Source organism: Peromyscus maniculatus, chromosome 6 (assembly GCF_049852395.1).
Source record: "Peromyscus maniculatus bairdii isolate BWxNUB_F1_BW_parent chromosome 6, HU_Pman_BW_mat_3.1, whole genome shotgun sequence".
In the NCBI taxonomy this organism is placed as follows: domain Eukaryota; kingdom Metazoa; phylum Chordata; class Mammalia; order Rodentia; family Cricetidae; genus Peromyscus; species Peromyscus maniculatus.
In genome coordinates, this window is record NC_134857.1 from 84,971,190 (window position 1) to 84,987,571 (window position 16,382).

The 16,382-nt window shown below is 45.3% G+C and overlaps 1 long non-coding RNA gene across 1 annotated transcript in view; it reads right to left on the minus strand.

Annotated features, from left to right (window-relative positions):
* Positions 1-11,824: 11,824 nt before the first annotated feature.
* Positions 11,825-16,382, minus strand: part of LOC121830281 (uncharacterized) — a 32,005-nt gene continuing 27,447 nt past the window's right edge. The window contains exon 5 of the long non-coding RNA XR_006073422.2: positions 11,825-15,882. This is a non-coding gene — a long non-coding RNA (uncharacterized LOC121830281). The remainder of the gene's footprint in view (positions 15,883-16,382) is intronic.

Sequence of the window (16,382 nt, forward strand, 5' to 3'; positions counted from 1 at the left end):
ACTTAAGGCCCTGGGTACAACTCACGGTACCATCAAAGATACCTGACAACTGGTGTGATCCATGACTTGGAATGTATTGTACTATAATAATGTCATTGGGACAATGGACTCATGTTTTAATGAGACATAGATGAGAACTATTATTATTTAGCTGGAACTGACGTCTCAGTCTTCATACTTGTATTGTGGCTATGAAGGAGAATGCCTTTGTTTTTTGTTTGGTTTTGTTTTTGATATTTTGAGACAGGGTTTCTCTGTGTAACCTTGGCTGTCCTGGAACTCGCAGAGATCCGCCTGCCTCTGCCTCCCGAGTACTGGGACTAAAGGTGCGCGAGAACGACATTGTATGCATACCGAGGGACTGATGGAAAAGAGACATTACTTCAACAACCTAATCTCAAACAGAAAAAAGCTGAGACATATGCTGAACCTATATGCACCCATGAACAAAAATACATACATACAGGGGAGGGGTGGACCATTCACCAAGGCTGCCAAGAGAAATAACTGAAATTAGCAAATATTCCATGAATGAATCCAATAATGAGAATGTGTTCCAAAGACCTTTTTTTTTTTTTTTAAGATTTATTTATTTATTTAATGTCTATGCATGTACAACCTTATGCCAGAGGGCATCACCATGTGGTTGCTGGGAACTGAACTCAGGACCTCTGGAAGAACAGCCAGTGCTCTTAACCACTGAGCCATCTCTCCAGCCCCCCAAAGACCTTTTTTATGGGGGGTGTCCAGCACCAGTTTGTTGTAAGATTTGACAGCACACCCAACAGGAGTTTCCAATCCTTGTGAGTCACTCTAGTTAAGATACCTATAGAAGATCTTGTTTGTTTTGAGACAGGTTCTCATGATATAGCCCCGGTTGGCCTAGAACTTATTACGTAAACCAGACTCAGCCTCACAGAGATCTGCCTGCCTCTCTGCCTCCCGAGAGGTAGGATTAGAAGCGTGCACCAGCAAGCCCAGCAAATAGAGAGCCTTCGGAACACCGTCAGGTTCAACTCATTTCAACTTTGGTTCCACAAGCCATCCAGCAAAACTATTTTTTTGCTTTCATCTTCACACTGGGTGATTTCGGTCACGAATTCCACTCGAAGTCTCCTTCTCGAACAATAGAAGAATCCATTTTCTGGTAAACAGGTGGAAACCAAATAAATTCCAACACTTGTATAACACAAAGATAAAACATTCTGGACCCAAAGCTCAAAGCTAATTAAGAACCAGCGGGGGCCACAGACTGAACCACCTCCAACCCCTCGGCAACACCCTTTGTTCGTTCTTCGCTGTTGTTCCTATATCGCGAGCCGCAGGAAGCTGCCATATTGAAACCCAATTTTTAGTTGTTGCTCTTATGAAAAGAAAAACAAATAGGTGGTTTATTCTAAGAATGTACGGGAACTTATACTCTAAACGTCCATAAATACATATTCTAGGAGCTCTTATCACCTCAGACCCCCACTACACCTTCTCTTTCATCTTTTTAAACATCCTGTTACATAAATTGCAGCTGCATCTATAGCAGGAAGAATAATAAGATAATAATTGGTCAAACATCAAAAGTACTTGGGTGGGCCCTCTACAGACTACTAGTCATTCTCCCACCAAAGCCCTGTGCCCTGGTTCCCCACCTTATTAATGCATTTTTTTGTTTGCTTATTTCTTCTCGTTCCTTTCTCCAGGGTAACTACTATGAATTTTTGCCAGGTCAGGAATTTTCTCACAAACAAACCCCAGATGATAATAATAATAAAAAAGCAGACAAACAATGTCTGAAGATCAGATGTAAGGCCTTTGGCAGGCACACCCCGCCCTTTGATTTCTTTTCCATATTGACCGGGATTCGTTGGTGGAATTGCACGTCCTCAATTTTGGACAAAGGAGAGGAGATTCCCCGACCTGAGCTATTCGAGGAATTTCCTATGAATTTCACGGCATGAATCTGGAGCTGTCCTCGATGTCCGCACAAATTGCCCGTGTGGGCTGGGAATCTCATACCTCTGTATACACTTCCAGCAAATAATTTATGATGCTCAAATGTTAGGGACAGGACGAGCGTTAGAGGTCATTCAGCCTGACCTCTCTTTCACATAGGAATGCTTCCCTAACTTTGCTGACAAGCGGTTGTGAGCTGGAGCTAGGCATCTGTTGTAACCGGCACTGCCTTTGGTTCCAGGCAGACATTGCTGGACAGCTCTCTCCACACCCTTTATCTCCTGCTGGACTTCCTGAGAGGCTCTCTCGAAGGCAATGGCTGCCTCTCTTGCACAACTCTTCACACTTTTGGTCGCTACTTATCTGTCCCAGCCTTGATTTTTCAGATCATGTGGAATGTGTATATATATCAAAGGAAACGGTGGGTAGGACCTGGAACAAGCCAGCAATCCCAGCACTGAGGAGGCTGAAGCAGGACTATAAAAAATTTGAAGCCGGGTGGTGGTGGCACACGCCTTTAATCCCAGCACTCGGGAGGCAGAGGCAGGCAGATCTCTGTGAGTTCGAGGCCAGCCTGGGCTACAGAGTGAGTTCCAGGAAAAGGTGCAAAGCTACACAGAGAAACCCTGTCTCGGGGGAAAAAAAAAAAAATTTGAGGCTAGCCTGAACTACCTAGTGAGCTCCAGGCCAGACTGGGCTGTATATAGTAATACCTTGTCTCAACTAATTAACTATCTCAATTAAAAAAAAATGGTTTTGCAATTTTTGTGTGTGCATTTTGATTGCTTGTTTGTTTCTTTTGGGTTTTCTATTTGTTTGTTTGATACAGGGTCTTTTGTAGCCCAGGTTGGTCCCAAAATTACTATGTAAATGAAGGTAGCCTTGAACTCCTGATCTTTCTGTTTCCACTTCTCTCCCAAGTGTTGAGATAACAGGTATGCACCACCATGTGTGGCCCATAGTTCTGTTTTTATTTCCTTCCTTATATATAAACTCTAATTTTCACAACAAATATTTATTTTAATAATAAAGATAATATGAAGTTTTTTTTAGTTTCTCCTGAATGCTAGCAAATAGCATATATATATATATATTAATCTTTCATATCCAACTTTCAATTATTTATTTATTTATTTATTTATTTATTTATTTGTTTGTTTGTTTTTGTTTTTCGAGACAGGGTTTCTCTGTGTAGCTTTGCGCCTTTCCTGGAACTCACTTGGTAGTCCAGGCTGGCCTCGAACTCACAGAGATCCACCTGGCTCTGCCTCCCGAGTGCTGGGATTAAAGGTGTGCGCCACAACCGCCCGGCTATTTATTAGTTTATTTATTTGCTTGTTTCTTTTGAGCAGGGTTTTTCTGTGTAATCCTGGCTGTCCTGGAACTTGCATTGTAGACCAGGGTGGCCTTCAAATGAGAGATCTGCCTGCCTCTGCCTCCCAAGTACAGGGAGGGATTAAAGGTGTGTACCATACCTGGGTTTCTGTTGTTTGAGACCGAGTCTATGTAGCTCTGGCTATCTTGGAACTCACTATGTAGAACAGACTGGCCTCAAATTCACAGAGATCTATCTGCCTCAGCCTCTCAAATATGGGATTAAAGGAGTGTGACAATATATTTTATTGGCTAAAACTATCAAGGTTGGACTGTAGATACCGCTCAGTTAATAAGAGTTCTTGCGCCAGGCGGTGGTGGTGCACGCCTTTAATCCCAGCACTCGGGAGGCAGAGCCAGGCGGATCTCTGTGAGTTTGAGGCCAGCCTGGACTACAGAGTGAGATCCAGGAAAGGAGTAAAGCTACACAGAGAAACCCTGTCTCGAAAAACAAAACAAAACAAAATGAGTTCTTGCATAGGATGCACAAAGACACAGGCTCAATCCTCAGCACTACACACAAACCAAAAGCATAGGAAGTAGAGGCAAGAGAATCTGAAATTCACGGTCATCCTTTGCTACTTAGTGATTCTGAGGCCAGCCTTGGCTACAGGGCCCATCCACAAAAGCAAGGTGCATGCTTGTAATCTCAGCATTTGGGAGCCTGAGGCAGGAGGATTAGGAGTTCAAGATAATCCTTATCTACACAGTGAGTTCAAGGTCAGCCTGGGTTATACTGATACTCTGCTTGAAAAGTTGAAAACAGAAGCCGGAATGGTGTCAATAGGTAAAGGTGCTTGCTGACTGGCCTGATGACCTGAGGTCTATCCCTAGATCCCACATGATGGAAAGAACTGACTTCTACAAGGTTTTCTCGGACACCTGTACTTGTGTGACATGTGTGCCCCCCAATAAACAAATAACATGCAAAACAATTTAAACAAAACAAACAAACAACAAAAAGTAAAGCAGAGATGCTAGTGTGGGTAGATACAAGAGAAACTGGGTGGTGGCGCACGCCTTTGATCCCAGCACTCGGGAGGCAGAGGCAGGCAGATCTCTGTAAGTTCCAGGCCAACCTGGTCTACAGAGTAAGTTTCAGAGCAGCCAGGGCTACACAGAGAAACCTTGTCTCAAAACAAAACAAAAGAAGGACAGAGTCCATCCAGATGACTCAGAGCACAGTGACAGCACACAGTGCAGTGCTGTGGAGCTGCTTACCCACTGGTAACCCTGGAGGCCATCAGCAAAATGATAAAACACTTGCTATATTAGAGTTCTCCAGAAGAACAGAACCAGTAGAATGTAAACACAGTGATTGTTAAATGGACTTCATGACTGGCTGGGTAGTCTAGCAATGGCTGTCAGTATGCTGGAGAGCCAGAGAACCCAGGGAGACCAGTGACACAGCCCCAGGGTGAGCCTGAAGCGATGCTCCCAGGTGAGTCACCAGTGTGGGTCCATGTTGGAAGCGTGAAGAGACTGGAATCCAGTGGCCACAGTCCCCGGCAGCAGGATTAGACACCCTGGTTCAGTAACAGCTGAACTTGCACACACGGGCTGGCTTCCTCTTCTTCCACCTTTGTGCGATACTGGACAAACATACAGACTCCAGCATACTGGACAGACCTTTCCCCATCAGTCACTGTCCCAAGTGTAAATTGTCTCTGGAAATACTCTCACAGACACACCCAGAAGTGCACTTTACTGACTTCTTGGATGTCTCTTACACTTAACTTTCACTATTAGTGTAGTAGGTACAAATATCCCAATTTACAGCCCAGAAGTGCTGGGTCTCAAACCCGGGACAAATGGCTCATTGAGGTGTCTATTACCATATCAAAGAGAATGCTGGCTGCCAGGTTCTCCCAGCATTCCTCAGTCAGAGTAACAGTACTCGTTACTCTGTCCTCCAGGCCGGCATACCCCACCCCCTAACCTAAACTTCTCCAGCCTAGGGACTGGGCTGGGCTTCCCTTCCCCCAACTTCTCAGATTCCTATATAACCCAGCCATTTCAGCTATGTTGTCCTTTTTTACCTTTTTGGCCTTTTGCCCTCTTGGCCACTGCTCCTAGTTCCCTCTCTCCCAGATGCTCACATGGCCCAGTCCGGTCATGTCCACTCTGGACTCTCCCAGATGTCTCTGCCTCTGGCTATACTCTCCCTTTTATCTGCAGTAAACCTTCTCCTCCACCATTCTCAGCAACAGTCACGTCCTCCTTTTACTTATTTTCTTCTTCTTCTTCTTCTTCTTCTTCTTCTTCTTCTTCTTCTTCTTCTTCTTCTTCCTCTTCCTCTTCCTCCTCCTCCCTCCCTCCTCCTCCTCTTCTTCTCCCTCTTCTCCTCCTCCTCATTCTTCTCTTTTGTCATTCAAGAATGAGTCACAGGCTAAGAAACTTGTCAAAGTCCACACATGTAACCAACAGACACAAGATCAAACTTACTTGTCGACTTCAAAACTTTACTCCTCATTATTCTGCCTTATTTCCTAATATTCCAACCTTAATTACTTATTTATTATCAAAAGGGCTAATTACATACTGTACTGTTTGATAAATGGCATAGGAAACTCTGTAACGTGCTCTAGGACATGTTAAGTCTTGTACATAAATGAATTTGTTGACATCTTAAAAGAGTTCGCTGAAGGCAAGCTGTGGTAACACATGCCTTTCATCCCAGCACCTGGGAAGCAGAGTCAGACTGATTTCTTTGAATCTGAGGCCAGTCTGCAGGTCTACTTGGCAAGTTCCAGGCCAGCCAGAGGTACACAGGAGACCGGATCTCAAAACAAAAGTAAGCTTCAAGGCCAGCCAGATGACTCAGCAGGAAAATGTGCTTGCTGCTGAGCTGGCTACAGAGTTGGAGCCCTGAGATCTATATGGTGGAGAAAAGTAATGACTCCCACAAGTTGTCCTCCCCCCCCCCTCCTTTTTGAGGTAGGGTTTCTCTGTATAGCCCCTGGAACTCCTCTGACCAGGCTGGCCTCCAACTCAGAGATCTGCCTGCCTCTGCCTCCCCAGTGCTGGAATTAAAGGCATGTGCCACCACCCAGCATCCTCTGACTTCTTTTTTGTTGTTGTTTTGTTTCTTTTTTTGGAGAGAGAGTCTCTCTGTGTAGCCCTGGCTAGCCTGGATCTTGCTATGTAGACCAGTCTGGCCTCAAACTCAGAGATCCACTTGCCTTTGCCTCCTGGTACTTGAATTAAAGGCTTGTGCTACCACACCAGGCTGTTCTCTGACTTGTATTCATGCCACCACTGACCCAAAGAAATAAGTGTAATAATACTAATTTAAGAAAAAGGTAAGGTTCAAGCTGAGCATGGGAGCCAAAAATGTAAGGCTGAGGCAGGTGGATCTCTGCCAGTCTGAGGTCAGCCTGGGTTACATGGTGAATTAAAGACTAGCCTGGGCTACAAAGTGAAACCCTGGCTCAAATGAAAAATGAACAGGCCCAGGATAAAAATAGATAAAAGAGCTTACCAAGTAAGTCTGATGACTTTTCCTACAACCCATGTAAAAATACAGATACATCTTCAACAAATGGTGCTGCCATAACTAGATGTCAATATGTAAAAGATTGCAAATAGATCCATATCTGTCACAAAACTCAAGTCCAAGTGGTCAAAGACTTCAACATAAATCCAGTTACACTGAACTTGATAGAAGAGAAAGTAGGAAGTACTCTTGAACGCATTGGCAAAAGAGAGCACTTCCTAAATATAACACCAGCAGCACAGACACTGAGCACAACATTTAATAAATGAGACCTCTTGAAACTGAGAAGCTTTTGTAGGGCAAAAGACACAGTCAATAAGACAAAATGACAGCCTACAGAATGGGAAAAGATCTTCACCAAGCACACATCTGACAGAGGACTGATCTCCAAAGTATATAAAGAACTCAAGAAACTAGACATAAAAAATGCTAAACAGTCCAATTAAAAAATGGGCTAAAGAGCTAAACAGAGAATTCTCAAAAGAAGAAATACAAATGGCTGAAAGACATTTAAAGAAATGCTCAACATCCTTAATCATCAGAGAAATGCAAATCAAAATGACTGTGAGATACCACCTTATACCTATCAGAATGGCTATGATCAAAAACACTAATGACAGTCTATGTTGGAGAGGATGTGGAGCAAAGGGAACACTCCTCCACTGTTGGTGGGAGTGCAAACTTGTACAACCACTGTGGAAATCAGTATGGCGGTTTCTCAAAAAATTGGGAATTACCTCAAGACCCAGCCATACCACTCTTGAGCATATACCCAAGGAATGCTCAATCTCACCACAAAGATACATGTTCAACTATGTTCATAGCAGCACTATTTGTGATAGCCAGAACCTGGAAACAACCTAGATGCCCGTCAACTGAAGAATGGATTAAGAAAATGTGGTACATATATACAATGGAGTACTACTCAGCAGAGAAAAATAATGACAGCATAGAATTTTTAGGCAAATGGATGGAATTAGAAAACTATCATCCTGAGTGAGATAACCCAAACCCAGAAAGACAACCATGGTATGTACTCACTTATAAGTGGATATTAGATATAAAGCAAAGAACAATCAGACTACAACCCATAGAACCAGGGAGGCTATATAGCAGGGGGGGCCCTAGGATGACTGTGGCTTATAATAAGTTTTGGTTTTACTCAATTATTGGGCAAGCCTCAATGAAACATTTCACTATTAGGATACGGATTTGTATTGTATCAAGCTGATAACAGAAAAATAAATAAATAAAACAAAATGAAAAAAAAAAAATCCAGATACAAGGCCCGGTGGTGGTGCATGCCTTTAACCCCAGCACTCAGGAGGCAGAGCCAGGTGGATCTTTGTGAGTTTAATGTCAGCCTGGTCTACAGAGTGAGATCCAGGACAGGCACTAAAACTACACAGAGAAACCCTGTCTGAAAAAAAAAAAAATCTATATACAGCTGGGTGTGGTGTTGCATACCTTTAATCCCAGCACCAGGAAACAGGCAGGTTGACCTCTGTAAATTCCAGGTTACCCTCCTTTACAAAGTGAGTTAAGGTCAGCCAGTACTATATAATAGATCCTTTTTTTTTTTTTTTAAACAAAAACAAAAAATGCTCAAAAGGACTGGGGATGTAGCTCTTGGAATAGTGTTATCTACCACGCACAAGACTGGGTTCAATCCCCAGCACTTAAAACACCAGACTTAGTGGCACATGCCTATAACCTTGCCATTTGGGAGGTAGAGGCAAGGAGTTCATGGTCATCCTTAGCTACTTAGTGAGTTTGAGGCCAGCCTGGACTACATGAGATAGTCTCAAAAAGTAAAACAAAACAACAACAAACCCCACAACATATCACAGATCTCATAGGTAAGTTCCCCGCAAAGGTTTCCACAAAGGAATAATATATAGCCTTCCAAATCCATTCCTTTAAAGGCAACAATGCTTTCTTGTGTGTTTATTAAATTGTCAGACAGTTGAACTTGCTAGGCAAACACAGGAGCTTTAGTTCTGGTTCTATTTCTTGACAAGAGTTCAACTTGGGACAAGTTTATTAGTAGTTAGCACAGTGATAGCATCTCATGGAAGCAAACAGAGAAAAGCTGGGTGTGATGTCCCCGCCACTTGGGAGGCTGAGGCAGGAGGATCACTTGAGTTCAAGAGGTTGGGGTGTCTGTCTAGGCCTGTCTCTAAAATTAAATGATGACCTTTAATCCCAGCACTCTGGAGACAGAGGCAGGAAGACTTAGTGGCACATGCCTATAACCCTGCCATTTGGGAGGTAGAGGCAAGGAGTTCATGGTCATCCTTACCTACTTAGTGAGTTCGAGGCCATCCTGGTCTACAGTGTGAGATCCAGGACAGGGAGTGCTATGTAGAGAGACTCTGTCTCAGAAGGAAAATGGAGGAACTGGTACATGCTGAGCATCTAGTATGGTAGGTACCACATGCAGTGCTTAGCATGCTGTCCATTCCCTCCAAGAAGTCACTTTGTCACCCTAGTTAGTCACATAAGAAGACAGAGGCAGAGAAAAACTGGAGGATTTGCTTAAAAAGAAAATAGAGGGAAGGAAGTATACAAAGTCAGACCCCAGACCAGGATCCCAAACACCGAGGGGACCCTCACTGTGCCTGGGGACTGTAGAAGCCATACTAGCAATCATCCTGGCCACAACCTAATCAAAGACTTTCCGGTCCCTTGCCCGGCGGTGGTGGCATACGCCTTTAATCCCAGCACTTGGGAGGCAGAGCCAGGCAGATCTCTGTGAGTTTGAGGCCAGCCTGGGCTACAGAGTGAGTTCCAGGAAAGGCGCAAAGCTACACAGAGAAACCCTGTCTCGAAAAACAAAACAAAACAAACAAACAAAAAGAGTACAAAGACTTTCTGGTCCCCCAACAGATCCTGTGTGGTGGCATGGTTTCACAGCTCGGTTCTGATTCTCAGCCATATATGTTTAGAAATCCAATCTGCCTTACTGGGTATGGCAGTTTACACCTATAATTCCAGCATTTGGTAAATTAAAGCAGGAGGATTGCTATAAATTTGAGGCCAGCCTGGGACTACAGAATGAGCTCTGTTTCAAAAAAAAAAAACAACAAAAATCCAATCTGTTAACACATAGGCTGTGGATTGTTTCCTAAAGTTGATTCAAAGCCCCAGAGGCTGGTACTTAACATCACAATAGCAGTTTATTCATAAAGTTATGAATAGATACAGAAAGAGACATATAAGACCAAAACATTCATGTCCCACAACCAGCACTCAGGAAGCCCAATGGCCAAGGTCATTTGATTGCAGAGCTGGGAGGCAGAAGCAAGGGAGTCCCTTTTCTCTTTTGCTTCTAGGAAGTCTGTTTTATGTTATAGAAATTGCAGGTCATGACAGAATCAAGCTTATTAACCCCCAAGGCATCCATTTACTTGCTTAAAGAACTGAAGAGGTGAAGGTAATTTCTTACTTGTCAGGCCTTGGATAAACACTCTCAATATTTGCTCCGAGACCCTCTCTGCTCCTTATAGTCCCTAGGGCTCACCAGCTCTGGTTCTGAATTCTGTATTCTTTCTTGAATTGAGATCAATTATTGTCCACATTGCAGCATGATCTTGCTGGCCATGGGGCTATGCTTCCCCTTTACTAACTAAAACTTTGAATACTATACGGATCTATTCTGCACTGACTTTCAGTTTTCTGGGCTTGAAAAGGAAAGTTAGTTCCAGGTTCTTGAGGCTCCAAATCCTGACGGCAGCCTAAGAGACAGGACTGGCTGGTGGGCACTGCGCCTTCATTTCTGAAGGTTTTGCTGGGTGGGCTCCCAAGCATCAGAAACAGAGACTGTCGCCATCAGATTTTTTGCCTGTCTACTGAAAACCAAAGGATAACAAACACTGTTTCTGTAGCTACCGAAGAGACAGAGTGCTTGGAGAAAGATTTACATGGCTCTGCAGACTCCCTGGCTGTGCCAGCTCTGGGGGAGTCTCTACACACAGCAAGAGGCAGCTCTGGCTCTTGGCTCCTGGCCACAGTTCTTGCAGCTACAGCAACAGCAGCAGCTTCTGCTCTCATACAGAGCCTCTAGCATGCTGGGAGTCTCCTGCTGACAACCAGAGAAAGACAAGGCTCCAAGTCCTACCCGCTAAGGCAGCCAGGACTTAAAGGAGAATGGCTGCTGCCAGATCCCGGGAACCAGGTCATGTCGGAGCTGGAAACACAAGGAGAGGATGACCCCCTGCCTGTGTATGTTATACAACACTCTGCGCAGTGGGAAAATATTATAGACAAACCCGTCACCTCTCTTGAACTTTCAGAGGACAGGGAAGATGTAGATTCTGGGGGTTCAGATTTGCTTTTAAGTTTTATTTTGTATTCTCTGACAATTTCACATATATGTACATAATGAATTTTGGTCAACTTCATGTCCCATTATCCACTGTTTTAAAAATATTTATTTTCATTTATTTAACTAGTCTTATCTATTTAATTTTGAGACAGGGCCTCACTATGTAGCCCTGGATTCACTGAAACTTATTGTGTAGACTAGGCTGGCCTCGTCTTAGGGTTTATTCTGCTGTGATGAAACACTATGGCCAAAGCAACATGTCATAGTCCATCGTGGAAGGTTGAAGTCAGGGTAGAAACTCAAGCAGGAACCTGGAGGCCGGAGCTGAAGCAGAAGCTATGGAGGGGTGCTGCTTACGGACTTGCTCCCTCACGGCTTGCTCAGTCTGCTTTCTTACAGTGTTTAGGACTACCAGCCCAGGGGTGACACCACCCACAGTGAGCTGGCCCTCCCACATCAATCAATAACTAAGAAAGTTCCCCATAAGCCAATCGGTGGAGTGATTTTCTCAGTTAAGGACCCCTCTTCTGGCTTGTGTCAAGTTGACGTAAAACTAACTAGCACAGTCCTCAACTGGACAGGAATTTGCCAGCCTCTGCCTCTGGAGTGCTGGGATAAAAGAAGGGGACCACCATACCTGGCTTTTATTTATTTATTTATTTTTAAAATATAAATGTGTGCTTGAGTACAGGTCTTCTCAGAAACCGGAAGAGGTTAATGGAGCCCCTGGAGCAGCTGGAGCTACAGGCTGTTATGAGCTACCTGATGTGGGTGCTGGGAACCCAACTCAGGTTGTCCGTAAGAGCAGCAAGCACTCTTGCACTCTTAACTGCTGAGCCATCCAGCCCTTTCCCCCACCACACACACACACACACACACACACACACACACACACACACACACACGCGCGCGCGCGCGCGGTCTCATTATGTAGTCTTGAGTGGTCCAGAACTCCCTACGTAGACCAAATTGGCCTCAAACTCACAGAGATCTGATGGCCTCCGCCTCCTAAATGCTGGGAGTAAAGGCGTGCAACACCACATGTACCATTACTTTCCTTTATCTTTCTCCCAGTCTCTCCTATGTTCAAGTTAAGAGAGAAACAGAGAGACAGAGAGAGATAGAGAGACAGAGACAGACAGACAGAGAGGGAGAAGGACAGAGAGACACACAGAGTGTTTAGGTAGGGTTGCTTTCAAGAGCACAGTTGGGTGGTTAGCCTGGGCAATTTATCAGTGATTATAGCACTGAAGAAAATGACTTCCTCCTCTAGCAACCATTAACTGCCAGTAGTCCCTCGGGGAGGGACAGGGCCTAGGAGCCCCTGGGGGAAGTTTTTCCCCTGCACTTTTGGGCTCCCACACGGGGCAATGCAGTGGAACAAGTCTTGCTGGGGTTGTTCCGTTCTGCTCGGTTTTGCTTTGTTGAGGCAAGGTCTCACTACAGAGCTCAGTCCCACCGAGTGCTGGCCTTAGAGCCCTGTGGCACTACTGCCCCGTCAAGACCCCGACGTTTGAGACTCATTCTTCCCAACTCTTCTCTGCCGGCTGGAAAGACTCTTGGGTGGATAGAGAGCTCCAGACCACAGGACACGTGTAGCGAAAGTGGACGCACTGAGTCCACTTGGTGATTCACAGCCTCTTCTCAGAGAGAGCTCTAGACTTTGCTGGGAGGAGCACTCAAACTGTTCTCTTCACTGAAGACCAAGCAGGGGGTCTAAACTGTCAGCTCCACTTACTCAAGACAGGGAGACATTACCATTTCCTGCCTCTGTCCAACATCCACACACTGGGATGCACGAGGCTCCTATCGGTGTTCGAGGGTTAACTAAGTGGGAAGACTTGGCCCCTCTGCGATCCTTCCAGAAGGTTTGTTTTTCCTGCGCATTCCCTACCGTGCACTCCCTTTCGTCTTAATGGGCCCTACCCATTGAGGTAGATTCCAGATCTTTCTCCTATATCTTTGGCTTGGCTCAAGCCTCTGACCCCTCCACAGCATCGTCTCAAAGCAGAGAGATGGCCAAAATAGGCAGTCGGAGAAGAGCCCGGGCATTCCTATTACATCTGCTCAGTCTCTCGGCAGCCCTGTCAGGGAGCCTCTCAGGGTTACAGGCTTCTTCATTCACAGTGTGAGGACGGGGTGAGATCCAGAGCCAGGTCCTTCAGAGGCTGTCTGCAGACCGCTGACAAGTCAGAGAGATACTGCTGCTAGGTGGGGGTATTCTGCACAGACTCCTTTTGCTGTGACGGTCTGAACTAGGCTCTGACAACTGCGCTCCCCATGAGAGTCTCTATTCTCTACCCTTTCTCTGCTTGTCATTGGCTGTCAGGGGAGCTGTTAATGATTTATTACAGGAAACTACTGTTATCACTTTTTTTCCCCTTTGTGGGTGGAGTGGAATAGAGCATGTGCCAGGCCACACCTGCAGAGGTGGGGGTCAGAGGATGATCCACAGGAGTCTGTTCTTTCTTCCTACCTTATCAGTCCGGGGATCGAACTCAGGTCGCCAGGTTTTGCAGGCAGCATTTATCCACTGGGCCACCTCGAAGGCCCTTGCCATCGTTTTTTTAACTCTTAAGGAGCTGGCATGTAGGAATGATACATTTTAATACAGCAAGGCAATAATAACAGACTTATTCTACTAAGGTTTGGTCAATTAATTGATTGATTGATTTAAAAAAAAAAAAACACTTTTGTTGAACCCTGGAATGTGGACTGCACAATTTGATATGAACAGTGAATGAAGACACATAAAAAATGAATTCTTTAATTATTTTTGTTTTTCCAGTGCTGAAAATCCTACCCAGCACCTCATATTTGCAAGGCAGGGGTTCCACCACTGAGCTACACCCTATCCTCTAGAAAGCTGCATTCTGGGGGCTGGAGAGATGGCTCAGAGGTTAGGAGCACTGGCTGCTCTTCTAGAGGTCCTGAGTTCAAGTCTCAGCACCCACATGGTGGCTCACAACCATCTGTAATGAGCTCTGGTGCCCTCTTCTAGCCTGCAGGCAGAACACTGTATCCATAATAAATAAATAAAAGAAAAAAGAAAAAAAAGAAGGCTGCATTCTAACTAGGACACAGATGCCCACACAAATCACTGTACTACGGTGAGGGGGAGGGCGGAGAGGGGCAGGTCAGTGAGAGTCACTCTACCTGGCAAAGGTGAAGGAGAGCCTTTTCACTCACCAGGCCACCAGGCAGATACTTGGAGATTTCTTGGGGTAGCCTGATTCTCTTTGTGCTTAAGAAGCCAGCACCAAGGGCAACAAAGGCAAAGGGAGCACACGGTAAGCATTAGAAAGCAAATACTTCAGAAGCTGCTGTATGCAGCCTAACAGGAGCTCAGAGTGCAAGCTCTTCCTTCTCACTGGGGAAAACGGGGTGACTGCCAATCATTTCCTTTTAATAGCCGGAGAAGCCCAAGCTGCATTTCTCTTCCCTGTTCCTCAGGGCAACTAATACAAGAACAAACAGGGTTCAGTACCAGGAATAAAGCTGACTCATACTCTCAGGCTCTCTCCCCTTTTAGAACACACTGACTGAAGACCTGGAATGGGATGACATTCATTCTCACAGAGAAATGAATGAAGCGGCCGAAGGCAAGAGGTCAGCGGGAAAAGAGGAAAGCAGGAGGTGAAGAGGAGGCCCTGGCCACTGCACTTTTCTGTTCCGATTGGTTTTGGGTCTTGAGAGTTTGAGACAAGGTTTCACTATGCAACAAAGGCTGGCCTTGAACTCTTGATCCTCTTGTCTTTTCCTTCTGAACACTGGAACTACAGGCATGCTCCACTGTTCTCCCCAGTACTTACAGCACTGTTTTAGGCAAAGCCAAGCCTCCTCCTCTTAGAAGAAAGGGTGGTCCTGGAAAGGCCACATTTTAGGCAGAAAGATGGAGATGTGCAGAAATAATATCCCTAACGTCCTAGGAGCAGAAAGCACGTGTTGCTAACACAGGCAGCCTTTCTTCTGTGTTGCCTCTGCCTTCTCTTTATTATTCCTAGTCTGCACTTAGTAGTTTGGTAGTCATATGCTTGTTTTTATATGGCTCCTGTACCACTTGAGGGTAGCGACAGTGACCTCTTAGCCTCACCGACAACTAGCTCGGTGACCACTCTTGTTAGGTCATTAGGAAATGTTGTTGGATTTGATGTTATAGGAGAACTGGACTTCAAGGGTAAGCAGCTGCAAGGTCTGGCAATCCATAGGTCTGGCCAAGAATTTCCACGAGGCAAGCAGCACTTGGCAATGACAGGAGCATTCCACTGAAGTAGAGGAGGGCTGGGTTGCGCAATAGTTCTGCAGATGAAGTGGGTTCTCTGGAGTGGCTCAGTTCTTTGAAAAGGCATCTAGGATATCATCTTTAGAGACATCGCGTACTGTGTATCTCCTCCAGGGTTAAAGAGGAAGAAGCACAGGTAGTTTTCGGTGACACGGCATTATGCTACGTGGGGTACACACAGAGAATTTCTTTTCTTCTTTCCTTCCTTCCTTTCTTTCATCTCACTGAGGGGCTGGAGAGACGGCTCAGTTGGAGCATGCTTACTGTGAAAGCATGAGAACTTGAGTTCAGATCTCCAGAACCCCGGTAAAGTCTAGGTGTGGTCACACTTATCTGTAACCCTCTCACTGGGTGGCGGAAGAGTGGAGACAGATGGATCCCAAGAGTTCAGTGGCCAGCTAGTGTCACCAATTAGTGAGCGCCATGCTCAGACAGGCTCTTCTGTCAAAAGATAAGCTGAAGAGTGATAGTGAGATACTCAGTGTCAGCGTCTGGCCTCACATGCATGCACACCACACGTGTGCGCCGGCGTGTACACTTGTACACACGCACACACAGATCTCAATGGGGAGTCGGGATGCTTATAGATAAAATAACCAGAAAGTTGAAGTCAGTTACAAATTAAATATTACAATATTGTTATTGAAGATGTCAGGACATCCTAAAAGGCTCATGTGGTAAAGGTTTGGAACCCGGCTAGTGAATCTAAATATTGACAGGTGTTTGGACCTTGAGGGCTCTGACTAGTCCGTGGATTAGAATACTAATGGGTTCGTCATTCGATGGCTTTCTCCATGGGAGACATGTTATTAGTGGGCCTAGTTAGAGGAAGCAGGTTACTGGGGTCATGCCTCAGAAAGGACTACCTTTCCCCAGGCCTCGTCCTGTCTCTCTTCCTACCTCCTGGCAGCCACGAGGCTGAGCATCCGCGTTCTGCCTCTGCCTCCTCCTCCAGC